Consider the following 14,048-nt stretch of genomic DNA (forward strand, 5'->3'; position numbering starts at 1 on the left):
CAAGTTATAGAAGTTATTATATATAGTTAATATAGGGCACAAATATTTAAGTATGTAATTTAATAAAATTTGACATATGTGTATACCTGTGAACCCAATACCACAATCAAGGGAGTGAACGTATCAGTCCTAGTCCTAGTTTTTCTCATTTCCCTTTATATGTCTTTCTTCTTGTCCCTCTTCATCTTGCCCCCCACTTGCCACCCTTAAAATGAATGATCTGCTTTCTGTACAAGTTGGTTTGCATTTTCTGGAATTTATATAAATAGAATTGCACAGTATAGTTTAAAATTTTTTTTCATTAAAAATCTTTTCATCTTCCTTCTTTTACTTGACCTGATTACTCTGCATACCTTTTGTGTATATCTGAGACCATTCTTTTTATTGCTAAGTAGTAGTCTCTTTTGTGGATGTAACACAAACTGTTTCTGAAGTGATTCTACCATTTTACATTCACACCAGCAGTGTATGAGAATTTTGGTTTTTCTACGTCCTTGCCAATACTTGGTGTGGTTCATCTTTTAAGTTTAAAAGTGTGTAGAGCTATGTCCTTGTGGCTTTAGTTTGCATTTCCTTAATGACTAGTGATGTTGAACATCTTTTCTTTTTTTAAAGATTTTATGTATTAATTTATTTGAGAGAGAGAGAGAGAGAAGAGGAGAGAGAGAGAGAGAACACACAAGCAGGGGGAGTGCCAGAGGGAGAAGGAAAAGTAGACTCCCCACTGAGTAGGGAGCCCAACGTGGGGCTTGATCCTGGAACCCCAGGTTTATGACCGGAGCCAAAGGCAGATGTGCTTGACTGACTGAGTCACTTAGGCCCTCCATTAAACATCCTTTCATGTGCTCATTTGCCATTCATATATCTTTTTTTTTTTTTAAGATTTTATTTATTTATTTGACAGACAGAGATCACAAGTAGGCAGAGAAGCAGGCAGAGAGAGAGGGGGCGAAGCAGGCTTCCCGCTGAGCAGAGAGCCTGATGCGGGGCTTGACCCTAGAACCCTGAACCACGACCAGAGCCTAAGGCAGAGGCCCAACCCACTGAGCCACCCAGGCGCCCCTCATATATCTTTTTTTTGCTAAAGAGTTTGCTTAAATCTTTTGCTAATTTAAAAATTTAGGTTGCTTGTTCTCGTATCTTTTTTTTTTTTTTAAAGACTGTTAAAAGATTTACTTGACAGAGAGAGAACACAAGCATGGGGAGTGGGTGAGGGAGAGGGAGAAGCAGGCTTCCCATGGAGCAAGGAGCCTGATGCGGGGCTCGATCCCAGGACCCTGGGATCATGACCTGAGCCGAAGGCAGATGCTTAATGGCTGAGCCACCCAGGCGCCTCTATGCTCTTAGTTTTGACACTTGAGGGTTTTTAAAAAATATATTCTGGAAACAAGTCCTTTATCAGATATATGCTTTCCAATTTTTTCACAAGTTTGTGGGTTGTCATTTTTAAAAAAGTTTTTATTTGAGAGAAAGAAAGAAAGAGAGAGAGAGAATGCTTTAGTAGGGGTAGAGGCAAAGGAAGAGGGACAAGCAGACTCACGCTGATTGCAGAGCCCACTGAGGGGCTCAATTCCAGGACCCGGAGATGAAGTCAAATGCTTAATCAGCTGAGCCACCCAGGTGCCCTGTAGGTTGTCTTTTAATTCTCTCAATAGTGACTTTTGAAGAAGTCTTCAGTTTTTGTGAAGTTCGGTTTATCAATTTGTTTTTTATGGATTGTGCTTTTGGTGTCATATATAATAAATCTTTGTCTAAACCAAGGTCACACAAAGATTTTCTCCTATGTACTTTTCTAGAAGTCTTAATTTTATATTTGGGTCCAAATGAGTTAATTTTTATATATAGTATGGGATATTTATCAAAATTATTTTATTATATATGAGATATATCATAAAATATATATTTATATATAATATAGAAATATATATTTAAGACATATCTTAAATATATAAATATATTTGTATATATTTATGTATACATTTATATATATTTATATATTTAAGATATATATTATATATATAATTATATATATCAAAATTATTTATTATATATCAAAATTATTTTGTTTTGTTATATGTCCGTATATAATATTTGGATCTTCATTTGTTAGAAGACTATTTTCTTCATTGAATTAGTGTTTTTGTAAAAAAAATCAGTGATTTTTCCATTCATCAGTGGGTCAGCCTCTAGCCTCTCTATTCTGTTCTACTGATCTGTTTGTCTCTTTCTAGTTGGAAATATCTGCCTTGAATTGGAGTACTTGGAGGATTTTCACTTAATGTGACTACTAATCTGGTTGGGTTTAGGCCTGCCATCTTGCTAATTATTTTCTATTTGTCTCATCTGTTCTTTGTTTTCTTTTTCTTTTTCTGCCTTCTTTTGGGTTATTCTTTATGATTCTATTTTTATCTCCTTTGGGGCTTATTATCTGCCACCTTTTGTGTTGTCATTTTAGTGATTGCTTTATTGTTTATTGTATACATCTTAAATGAATACAATCTACTGTCCAATGATATTATATCACTTAGGGGAAAGTACAGGAATTTACAGTAGTACACTTCCATTCGCCCCTCCCAGAATTTATATTTTTATTATCATATGCTTTACATTTATGTAAGTATAATAAACCTATAATACATTATTAATAATTTTGTTTCAACAGCTACCTTTTAGAGAGATTTAAAGAAATAAGAAAAAATCATTCCTTTTGCTGTTTACCATTTCTGGTGTTCTTCATACTTTTTTGTGTAGACCTATATTTCCATCTAGTATCATTTTCCTTCTGCCTAAAAGACTGCTTTTAACCTGTAGTATGGGTCTGCTGTTATGACTTTTTTGGCTTTTGTATTTCTGAACAATTTAAAATTTCTCCTTCCATATAAAAAACAGCTTTATTGAGATGTAATTCACATGCATGCACCAAAGTATACAATTCAGTGGTTTTTGGTTTATTTCACAGAATTGTGCAACCATTATCATAGTTAATTTTAGGACATTTCTGTCACATTGAAGAGAAATCCTGTTCCTTTTATTTATTAACCTCTTCAGCTCCAACCCTCCCAGCTCTAGGTACCCACTATTTACTGTGTAAAGTTTTGCCTATTTTTGACATTTTCTTTTTCCCCCTTATATATTTTATTTATTTATTTAGAGCACAAGTAGGGAGGAGAGGGAGAAGCAGATTCCCTGCTGATCCTAGGACCCAGAGATCATGACCTGAGCTAAAGGCAGACACTTAGCTGACTGAGCCACCTAGACACCCCTACTTTGGACATATTCATAGACTAAAACAATATACGTGGATTTTTTTCACTCGCTTCTGTCACTTAGCATAATGTTTGCAACTTTCATCCATGTTGCTTTCCTTTCATGTAGAAAGATATTTTTGCTGGGTATAGAATTCTGTTATGTTGCTGTACTGTTTTCTCCCTTGTGTTGTTTCCATTGGAAAAAATCTGTCATTGTTATTTTTAAAATTATTTATTTGAGAGAGAGAGAGAGAGAGAGAGAAAGAGAACGAGTTGGGAAAGGGGCAGAGGGAGAAGCAGACTCCCGCTGAGCAGGGAGCCTGAAGCAGGACTCCATCCCAGGCCTCTGGGATCATGACCTGAGCCGAAGGTAGACACTTAAGTGACTGAGCCACCCAGGTGCCTTTGTCATTGTTATTTTTGTTCTTCTCTACATAACATGTCTCTTTTCACTGACTGAATTTAAGGGTTTCTCTTTGCTACTGGTGTGAACAGTTTGATTATGGTGTGTCTTGGTGTAGTTTAAAAAAATTATTTTTGTGTGTGGAATTCATTTGATCTTTGATATGTGGGTTTATAGTTTTCATCAAATTTGGACCATTTTCTGCAAATAATTCCCCCCCCTTCCTTTTAGGATTCCGTCTATGCATTTAGGCTGTTAGAAGTTGTTCTACATCTCATGGCTGCTCTTTTAATTTTATTGGATTCTTTCTTCTCTCAGTGTTATATTTTGAGTAATTTCTTTGCTTTAGCTTCAAGTTCACTTTTTTTCCCTCCCCTGCAATGTCTAATCTTCTGTTATTTTCATCCAATATAATTTTTTATCTCTAGAAGTTTGATTTGGATTTTTTTTTTAATCTTTCATGGCTGTACTTCAAATTCTAAACATGCGGGGTACAGGTATAGTAACTGTTTTAATGTCTTGCTAACATTTCTGAGTCGGTTTGAATGGATTTTTCTCCTCATTATGATTGTATCTGTTCACCTCTTTCATGTCTGTTCATTTTCTGATTGGCTGTCAGATATTGGGATGCTTGCTTTACTGAGGGCTGGATATATTTTGTATCCGTATAAATATTTGTGAGTTTTGTTCTGGGACACATATAATTGCTTGTAAGTAGTTTGATACTTTAGGGTATTGCTTTTAGGAAATATTAGGTGGGGGACGCCTGGGTGGCTCAGTTGATTAAGCTTTGGCTCAGGTCATAATCCCAGAGTCCTGGGATCGAGTCCCACATTGGGCTCCTGGCTCAGCAGGGAGCCTGCTTCTAGCGCTGCCTGTTCTGCCTGCAGCTCTCTGTGCTTCTGCTCTCTCTGACAAATAAATAAATAAATAAATAAATAATCTAAAAAAAAAAAAAAACCAGAAATATTAAGTGGGACTTGAGCCGAGCTGTCCAGGGATAATTATTTTCCATTCCTGGACAAGACTCTACTGTGTCCTCTACTCTATGACCTGTGAGTCATGTGGTTTTCTAGTCTGGTTGGTGGGAATAGGTACTATTCCCAGCTCAATTTGAACACTGGATACTTTTATCTTTTTAGTTTTTTTCCCTTATCTAGAGAGTTTCCTCACATGTATGTACTGATCAGAATTCACTAAATACTTGAAGAGTACCCTCTACAGTTGTCTGGAGTTCTCTCTCTGTGTACCTCCTTTCTTGCTGGTACTGTGTGCTATGAACTCTAGGCACTTCAGTTTCACTGGACTCAGATTTGTCTTTTCAGCTCAGGGAGTCTACCATATCCTGCCTGGTTTCCTCTCTGTGTGCAGAGGTCTGAGGCAAACCTTAGTTGTTTCCCACCTGTCAGGGATCACTGCCTTTGTTGCCCAATGTCCAGTATCTTGAAAACTTTTGTTTCACATATTTCACTTGTTTTTTGTTGTTCTAGATGTAAGGGTGCATCCAGTCTGTTACTCTATTTTGTATGCCCAATTTTATCTACTTACTTATTTAAAGATTAAAAAAAAATATTTGACACAGAGAGAGCGATCACTAGCAGGCAGAGAGGCAGGCGGGGGGGGGGGGGGGGGGGGGAAGCAGGCTCCCCACCAAGCAGAGAGCCCGATGTGGGGCTTTGATCCCAGGACCCTGGGATCATGACCCGAGCCAAAGGCAGAGGCTTTAACCCACTGAGCCACCCAGGCGCCCTGCCCAATTTTAAATATTGAAAAAAATAGACAATAATTAAGAAAGACATAAAATTAGTCAACACCTTATATTTTAGTAATAACTACCATTAACATTTTATTATTTTTATTTTTACCCATAAATCTTATATGCTGAGTAGTAAAAATGGATTCTGGAGTCAGACAGACTTAGGAGTAAACCTGCTGCTTGCTTTTTATGTTGCCTATTTTAAGTTACTAAAACTCTCCAGCCTTCATTTTTTCACCTGTAACAAAGAGGTAATGATACTTACCTCATGGGTTGCTGTGAGGACTGAGTAAAAACTCTAGTTGTCAAACACCTAGTACAGTGCCGGGTGTATACCGAGTGCCTGAGAATGGGTAGTTAATGCTTATGGTTAGGAGTTAGGGAGAAAGGCAGAGAGAAGCAGATTTAGGTACAAAGATAACAATTTGTGAGTCCCAGGGAAAATGCCACAAAGCAAGTGACATGGTGCATTTTTGCTACGGTCAAGTTTGGGGCCTTAGACCCTTGATGCTTGGATTTGACGGCAATTCAGGAAGTTTCATAGCTGGCTGGTACAAGAATTGCGGCTGCGGTGGAGGAACAGGGAAACTCATACTGACGATGTGGGTGAATAGGTATCAGTGTGGCATTATAATCACCATCATAAAAAAGGAAAATCAGAACAATAAAGCCGGGGGGAGTGATGTCGGGGTTCATCCATGCAGCTCTTGGCAGATAAATAATAAACCCATTAAGACAGCCCAAGCTCCAGTGGACCAGTTCTTTGGTCCTAGAGTTGCTTGTTCTCTGGGCAGGAGGTGAAAGTGGAATGGTTGATTTTTAGCATGAAAGGACTTAGCTGAAGGCAAATTTAGCCTCTTTTTAAACTCCAAGAGCTCTATGAATAATACGATCTAGCCGTTTATTCTCCCTTGATGGATTTCTTTATATCATCAAATTACATCATTTGCTGTTGCTCCTAGTTAAAGCTTTTAATCCCCTATCTTGGTTGGGCCAGATGTGGTGTGGAAGGTGATTCAAGGTCAGTAATTTGGTCTCCCGGCTCCTAAGTTTTCACTGTGTTGTCTTTCTTCAGGAGATAAAAGGGGCCCATAAGCACTATAGTCTGTAGAGTGACTTTCATTTATCACTTTAGAAGGGGTTGTCAGAGGCTTAAAAAATTTCCCAAGGTGGGAGTTTTAATATTCAGAGATGCAGCCTGCTTTTGGAAGCTGAATTCTTTGTTGCTGACAAAAATCAGAAAAGCTGTAGAGTTTGGGGGAAGATTCCTGGTTTTTTTTTTTTTTTAATTGCTTCTGAAATCACTGCATTATTGTTAGGAAAATGTTCATTTTGTGGATAATGGGAACATAATTCCCATCCCCATGCCTGCCCTCTCTCAAAGACTCAGGGCTTCATGCTGCTTGATACAGCAGCTACGAGATTTCTCTGTATTGTCTTCTTGAACTGTATTGACTTTCCAAAACCCCTCTTTCAATTCAGCAGTCACCCGTGTTTTTTCAAAGTTTCCTCCGTATCACCTCAACCTCCTCTTTCCCAAAGGACAGAAATCAGACACATGGGTGATCCCAGGCCATGTCTTTAATATTGGGGAAGGCATGACTCCAGGTCGGAGACTATGGAAGGAGATCCTAATGAAGTGCCTTATCCTGACTCTTTTATTCCATGGATCCCATGGCATAATGCAGGATTACTTAAGCTTGGCTATGTTAATATTCCGTGCTGGATAATTCTCTGTTGTGGGAGGCTGCCCTGCCCCGGTAGGATATTTAGCCGCATCCTGGGCCCCATGCCCTAGATGTCAGTAGATCTTCTCTGCCCCGCCCCGTTGTGACAACCAAAAATTTTTCTTCCAACATTGCTAAATGTCCCCTGGGATGGGGAGAGGGGAGCAAAATCACCCTGGACTGAGAGCTGCTAACATATTTATGGTCTGGGCTTTAGTGTCAGGCAGACCTTGGTAAAATGTGACTGTTGATCAGCGCTGGGGCTTTAGCATAGTTAAGTGATCCTTTAGGCCTCAGTAGCTCCATCTGTAAACTAGAGATGTGATTACCAACTTCATATGCTTGTTCTAAGGTTTAAAGAAATGAAGCCCATAGTAGCACAGTGCCCCTTATTTGGGATTTTAAACCAAGATTTGGAATTGGGGTTTTGCTCCATAACTTACAAGAAGGTCCTATTTTTTTTGAAGATCACTTTCTTTTTCTTTTTTTTTTCTTTTTTCTTTTTAATTTTTTTTATAAACATATAATATATTTTTATCCCCAGGGGTACAGGTCTGTGAATTGCCAGGTCTTTTTTTTTTTTTTTTTAAAGATTTTATTTATTTATTTGACAGAGAGAGATCACGAGTAGGCAGAGAGGCAGGCAGAGAGAGAGAGAGGAGGAAGCAGGCTCCTGCTGAGCAGAGAGCCCGATGCGGGACTCGATCCCAGGACCCCGAGATCATGACCTGAGCTGAAGGCAGCGGCTTAACCCACTGAGCCACCCAGGCACCCTGAATCGCCAGGTTTACACACTTCACAGCACTCACCATAGCACATACCCTCCCCAATGTCCATAACCCCACCCCCCTTCCCTCAACCCCCCTCCCCCCGGCAACCCTCAGTTTGTTTTGTGAGATTAAGAGTCACTTATGGTTTGTCTCCCTCCCAATCCCCTCTTGTTTCATTTATTCTTCTCCTACCCCCTTAACCCCCCCTGTTGCATCTCCACTTCCTCATATCTGGGAGATCATGAAGATCAGTTTCTTAATATGATAGTAAGGGTCATGGTAAATATTTGACGGGTTCCTATAAGGATTAGAGAGAATTTTGTAGAGCATTTGTCAGCTAGTTAGTGCTCTATGTATTGTAAATATTTTATTTATAATTTTAAGAGTTTAAATGTTTCTGTGGTTAGCCTTAATCATTTGTTACTACATTACAATAACATTTTCCATTAAAAATGATATCATTTAGGGGCACCTGGATGGCTCGGTTTGTTAAGTGTCCAACTCTTTGATTTTGGCTGATGTCACCATCTCAGGGCTGTAAGACTGAGCCCCAGGATAGAGCCTGCTTGGGATTCTCTCTCACCCTGTCCCTCTGCCCCTCTCCCCTCTAAAAAATGTTATCATGTATATACAGTAAAATCCACCCTTTATAGTGTACAGTTCTGTGTTGACAATCATATATTGTTATAACCACTACTACAATCCAGATATAAAAAATCCAGATATAAAAACTCCCTTGTGTTCCTTTTTAGTTAACCCCTCTCTCTCGACAACCATTCATCTACTTTCTGTCCCCGTAATTTTTTTTTTAAGATTTTATTTATTTATTTGACACAGAGAGAGATCACGAGTAGGCAGAGAGGCAGGCGAGGGGCGGGAAGCAGGCTCCCGAGCAGAAAGCCCAATGTGGGGCTCGATCCCAGGACCCTGAGATCATGACCTGAGCCGAAGGCAGAGACTTAACCCACTGAACCACCCAGGCGCCCTGTCCCCATAATTTTAAAAAATATTTAATCTTTTTTATTTTTAGAAAGAGCGAGCACAAGCAGGGGGAGGGGCAGAGGGGGAGGGAGAGGGACAAGCAGACTCCCTGCCAAGCGTGGAGCCTGATGCGTGGCTGGAACCCATGACCCTGAGATCAGGACCTCAGCTGAAACCAGGAGTCAGAAGCTCAAACAACTGAGCCACCCTGGCACCCCTCTAAAATGTTTTTATAAGAATATTAAATAAATGGAATCTTTTTTTTTATTTTTAAAGATTTTATTTATTTATTTGACAGACAGAGATCACAAGCAGGCAGAGAGGCAGGCAGACAGCGAGGGGGAAGCAGGCTCCCTGCCGAGCAGAGAGCCTGATGCGGGGCTCTATCCCAGGACCCCGGGACCATGACCTGAGCCAAAGGCAGAGGCTTTATCCCACTGAGCTACCCAGGTGCCCCAAATAAATGGAATCTTATGGTATGTAACATTCTGACTCTGGCTTCTTTCACTTAGCAGAAGGCGTTTGAGATTCATCCATCTTATTACATGTATTGATTCTTTTTAAAAAAATTCCTGAGCAGTGTATCACTGCGTAGAATCCCAGTTTGCTGATCCCTTCCCCAGCTGAGGGACATTTGGTTGTTTCCAGTTTTTGGCAAAGATGATGAAAACTGATGTAAATGTTTGTGTACAGGTTTTTGTGTGAACATAGATTTTCATTTCATTTGGGTAAATAGCTGTAGTGGGACTGCTGTGTTGTCTGATAGTGGATACATATAACTTTATAAGAAACTGGCAAACTGTTCTCCAAAGTGACAGTACCATTTTGCATTTTTGTCAGGAATATATGGAAGTCCTAGTTGCTCTACATTTTTTACCAAATCTTGGCATTGTTAGTTATTTTCTCCTTTTTAGCCGTTCTCATGGCTGTATGGGTGTATGATAGTATCTCATTATGGTTTTGATTTGTACTTAGCTAATGATTAATAATGTTGAGTATTTTCACATGATTTTTGTTTGGTCTTTGCATCTTCTTTGGAGAGGTATCCAAGTCTTTTGCCCATATCTTTTCTTGTGTTATTTATTTTCTTATTATATTTTGAAAACTCTTGGTGAATTCTGAATGCAACTTTTCTGTCGGATGTGATTTGAAAATATTTTCTCCCAGGCTACGGGGCTTTTCACTCTCTTAACATTGTTGAATAGTAGAAGTTCTCAACTTTGATGAAATAAAATGTACTGACTTGTTCTTTTGTGGGTATTGCATTTGGTATCATATCTAAGAAATCTTTGCCTAACCCTGGGTCACAAAGATTTTTCTCCTATGTGTTCTAGACATTTTATAGTTTTGTATTTTATATTCAGTCCTATGATCCAATTAAAACATTTTTTTAAAAAAAAAGATTTTATTTAGGGGCATCTGGGTGGTTCAGTTGGTTAAGCGTCTGCCTTTGGCTCAGGTCATGATCCCAGGGTTCTGGTATCGATCCCCACATCGGGCTTCCTGCTCAGCGGGGAGCCTGCTTCTCCCTCTCTCTCTGCCTGCTGTTCCCCCTTCTTGTGTTCTCACCATCTCTCTGTCATATATATAAATAAGTAAATAAAATCTTAAAAAAAAAAGAGATTTTGTTTATTTGAGAGAGAGAGAGATTGAGATTATGAACAGGGTGGGGAAAAGCGAGGGAGAGGAACAAGCAGGCTCCCAGTTAGTAGGGAGCCTAACACAGGTCTTGATCTCAGGACCCTGGGATCATACCTGAGCCAAAGGCAGATGCTTAACTGACTGAGCCATCTGGGTGCCCTCTAACTCTTTTTTAAGATTTATTTATTTGGGAGAGAGAGAGAAAGAGAGGGAGAGAGTCTGAAGGGAGGGAGGGGCAGAGGGAGAGAATCTTCAAGCAGACTTCCTGCTGAGTGAGGAGCCCAACACAGGGATCCATCTCATGACCCATGGTATCATGGCCTGAGCTGAAACCAAGAGTTGGAGGTTCATCTGACTGAGCCACCCAGGTGCTCCCCTATGATCCAGTTCGAGTTAATTTTTGTATAGGGAACAATGTATGGGTCTAAGTTCTTTTTTTTTGTTTTGTGTTGATTTTTATATTTTTTATATAATTTTTTTATAGCAATAGTTTTTTTTTTTAATAGCAGTAGTTGCAGAAAGAATATGATTTCTCCATTGACTTACCTTTGCATCTTTGTCTGAAATCCATTGACTACATATGCAAAATCTATTTCTGGACTTTTTATTCTTTTCCATTGATCTATGTATGTATACTTTTCTTCAGTGTAACATTGCTTTGACTATTATAGCTTTACAGTGATCTTGAAACCAGGTAGTATGGGGCCTACTTTGTTCTTATTTTCAAAGCTTGTCTTGGCTATTCTGATATCTTTGCATTTACATGCAATTTTTTTAAAAATTAGCTTTTATGAAACTTTCGCATTGGATTTTTATTGTATTGTATATATCAGTTTGGGAAAGATAACCTCTTAACAATGTTGAGTCTTCCAGTTTGTTTACATGGTATGTATATCCATTTATCCAAATAGTTTTTGATGTCTTTGATCAGTGTTCTGTATTTTTCAGCATATATATAGTTAATACATTTTATCTTTAAGCATTTTTTCTGCTGTTGTAAATGATTTTTTTTGCAAAATTAAATTTTTAGTACTTTACTGCTAAACTATAGAAATACAATTGGTATTTGTATGTTGACTTTGTATCATGTAACTCTAATAAATTCATTTATTCTATTAATTTTTCTTTTGACAAATTCTTGACTTATCTATGTAAACAACTGTCATCTGTAGAAAGAGTTTTATTTTGTCCTTTCTAATCTGTAGTCCTGTTATTTATTTTTCTTATCTTATTACATTGGCAAGGGTTTTCAGTACAATGTTGAATTGGAGTAGTAAGAATGGAATTCTTGCCTTGTTCCCAATCTGAAAGGCATTCCACTTTCATCATTAGAACATTAGATGCTATCAGGCTAAGAAAATTCCTTTCTATTCCTAGTTTACTGAGAGTTTGTATTATGAGAGATTTTGAATTTTGTCAAGGCCTTTTCTGCACCTATCAAGATTATCATATGATTTTTCTTTAGTCAGTTGATGTGAATTATATTGATTTTCAAATATTGAATCAGCTCTAAATAAGATACAGTCCATGATGCATTATCCTTTTGATTTATTATTGATTTTACTCACTAATATTTTTTTTTAAAGATTTTATTTATTTATTTGACAGACAGAGATCACAAGTAGGCAGAGAGAGAGGAAGGCAGAGAGAGAGGAGGAAGCAGGCTCCCCGAGAAGTGGAGAGCCTGATGCAGGGCTCCATCCCAGGACTCTGGGATCATGACCTGAGCCGAAGGCAGAGGCTTTAACCCACTGAACCACCCAGGCACCCCTACTCACTAATATTTGATGAAGATTTTTGTATAGTGATCATGAGTGATATTGTTCTATAGTCTTCTTATAATGTCTCTTTCATCTCTGTCTCTGTCAGAGTACAGTTGGACTTATAGAATGAGTTAAGTATCCCTTCCTCTTCAATTTTCTGGAAAATTTTGTGTAGAGTGCTATTATTTTTTCCATAAATGCTTGATAGAATTCACCAGCCATTTAAACCTGGAGTTTTCTTTGTGTGAAGGCTGTTAACTCTGAGTCAATTTCTCTGAGAGATACCCGGCTACTCAGGATATGGATGTTTCCTTTAGTGAGCTTTGTTTCTATCTTTCAGGAAATTTGTCCATTTCATCTGAGTTGTCAAATTTATTGGCATGAGGTTATTTATAATATTTCCTTATTATCCTTTTCAATTAGCAACAATCATGCCTCAGATAAACCTCATTGGCTACGATAATGCCACTGAGCAAAGCTTATTATCCTTTAAATGACCCTTATTATCTTTTTAATATCTGAAGAATTTGTTGTGTTGTCACCTTTCTCATTCTGATATTGGTAATTAACAATTTTTTCCTTCTCTGACAGTTTGTTAATCTTATTGATATTTAAGAACAAGCATTTGTTTTCATGTATTTTTATAATTTTCTGTTTTAAAATTTTTTGTTGAATTTTAAAAAAGATTTTATTTATTTATTCATTTGAGAGAGAGAGTGAGCATGAGATGTACCATGAAGTATCACCAACCAAATGGCTTTAACAAGAAATTTATTGTCTAACAATTCTGGAGGCTAGAAGTCCTAGTGTTGCCAGGGTTGGTTACTGCTGAGGGCTATGAGGGAAAGTTCTGTTCTAGGCTTGTCTCTTTGGCTTGTAGATGGCCATCTTCTCCGTATGCCTCTTCACATCATCTTTTCTTTATCAATGTCTGTCTCTGTCCACCTTGCCCCTTTTATAAGGACACCGGTTATATTGGATGAGGGCTCATTGTAAGGACCTGATTTTAGCTTGACTAGCTCTATGAAAAGTCTGTCTTTAAACAAAGATATTTTCTGAGGTACGGAGGCTTAGGATTTTGACTTTTTTTGTGTGTGTGTGGGGGTGGAATTCAACCTATAACGTCCTCACCATAGGCTTCACATTCCTCTAGCTTTTCTTTTCATTTAAGGTAGGGGCTGATTGGCCAGAAGGTTTTCCTCAGTATGTACTTCACAATCAGCTTGAGATCATTTCTGTTACCTCTCTCTAGCAGTAGATAACTATTAATACTTGATTCTTGTTAGCCTAGTGGTGGTTGCAGAGGAAGGGTCATATTTTCTGTTGCTATGTTTAAGCCTTAGTGTTACATAAGCCCTCTGTTCTAGGTCTTAGGGATGGAGTCTTCTAGGAATTCTTCCCTCCCTCACAGCCGGAGGTGATCTCTAATGGTATTTGTCCAACATATGTTCTGGCCCCTTTCCCCGGAGTAGATTTTTTCTGTTCCCTTCCTTCAACTGCAATGGATTTTCACCTATGCCTCAGAGATGATAAGGCCTAATACATTCCTCTATGAAACAGGCATGATAATAACCATAGCCACTCTACAGGTATGTTTTTTGATAAAATGGTATGGATTAAGTATAAAGCACCTTAATAATACTTAATAGATAGTTGCTTATTGTACTTCACTCAATAGTATTTTTCTCCATATTTTCATGTTCTTCACAAGCTTGAGTGCCTACCTTTTACCTCTCCATCTAAGTCATTACGAGGGCAG

The 14,048-nt window shown here is 38.3% G+C and overlaps 1 pseudogene; it reads right to left on the bottom strand.

The window, feature by feature from the left end:
• Positions 1-12,610: 12,610 nt before the first annotated feature.
• LOC116580407 lies at positions 12,611-12,769 on the bottom strand (annotated as a pseudogene).
• Between the last annotated feature and the right edge of the window lie 1,279 nt (positions 12,770-14,048).

Source organism: Mustela erminea, chromosome 19 (assembly GCF_009829155.1).
Source record: "Mustela erminea isolate mMusErm1 chromosome 19, mMusErm1.Pri, whole genome shotgun sequence".
NCBI lineage: Eukaryota > Metazoa > Chordata > Mammalia > Carnivora > Mustelidae > Mustela > Mustela erminea.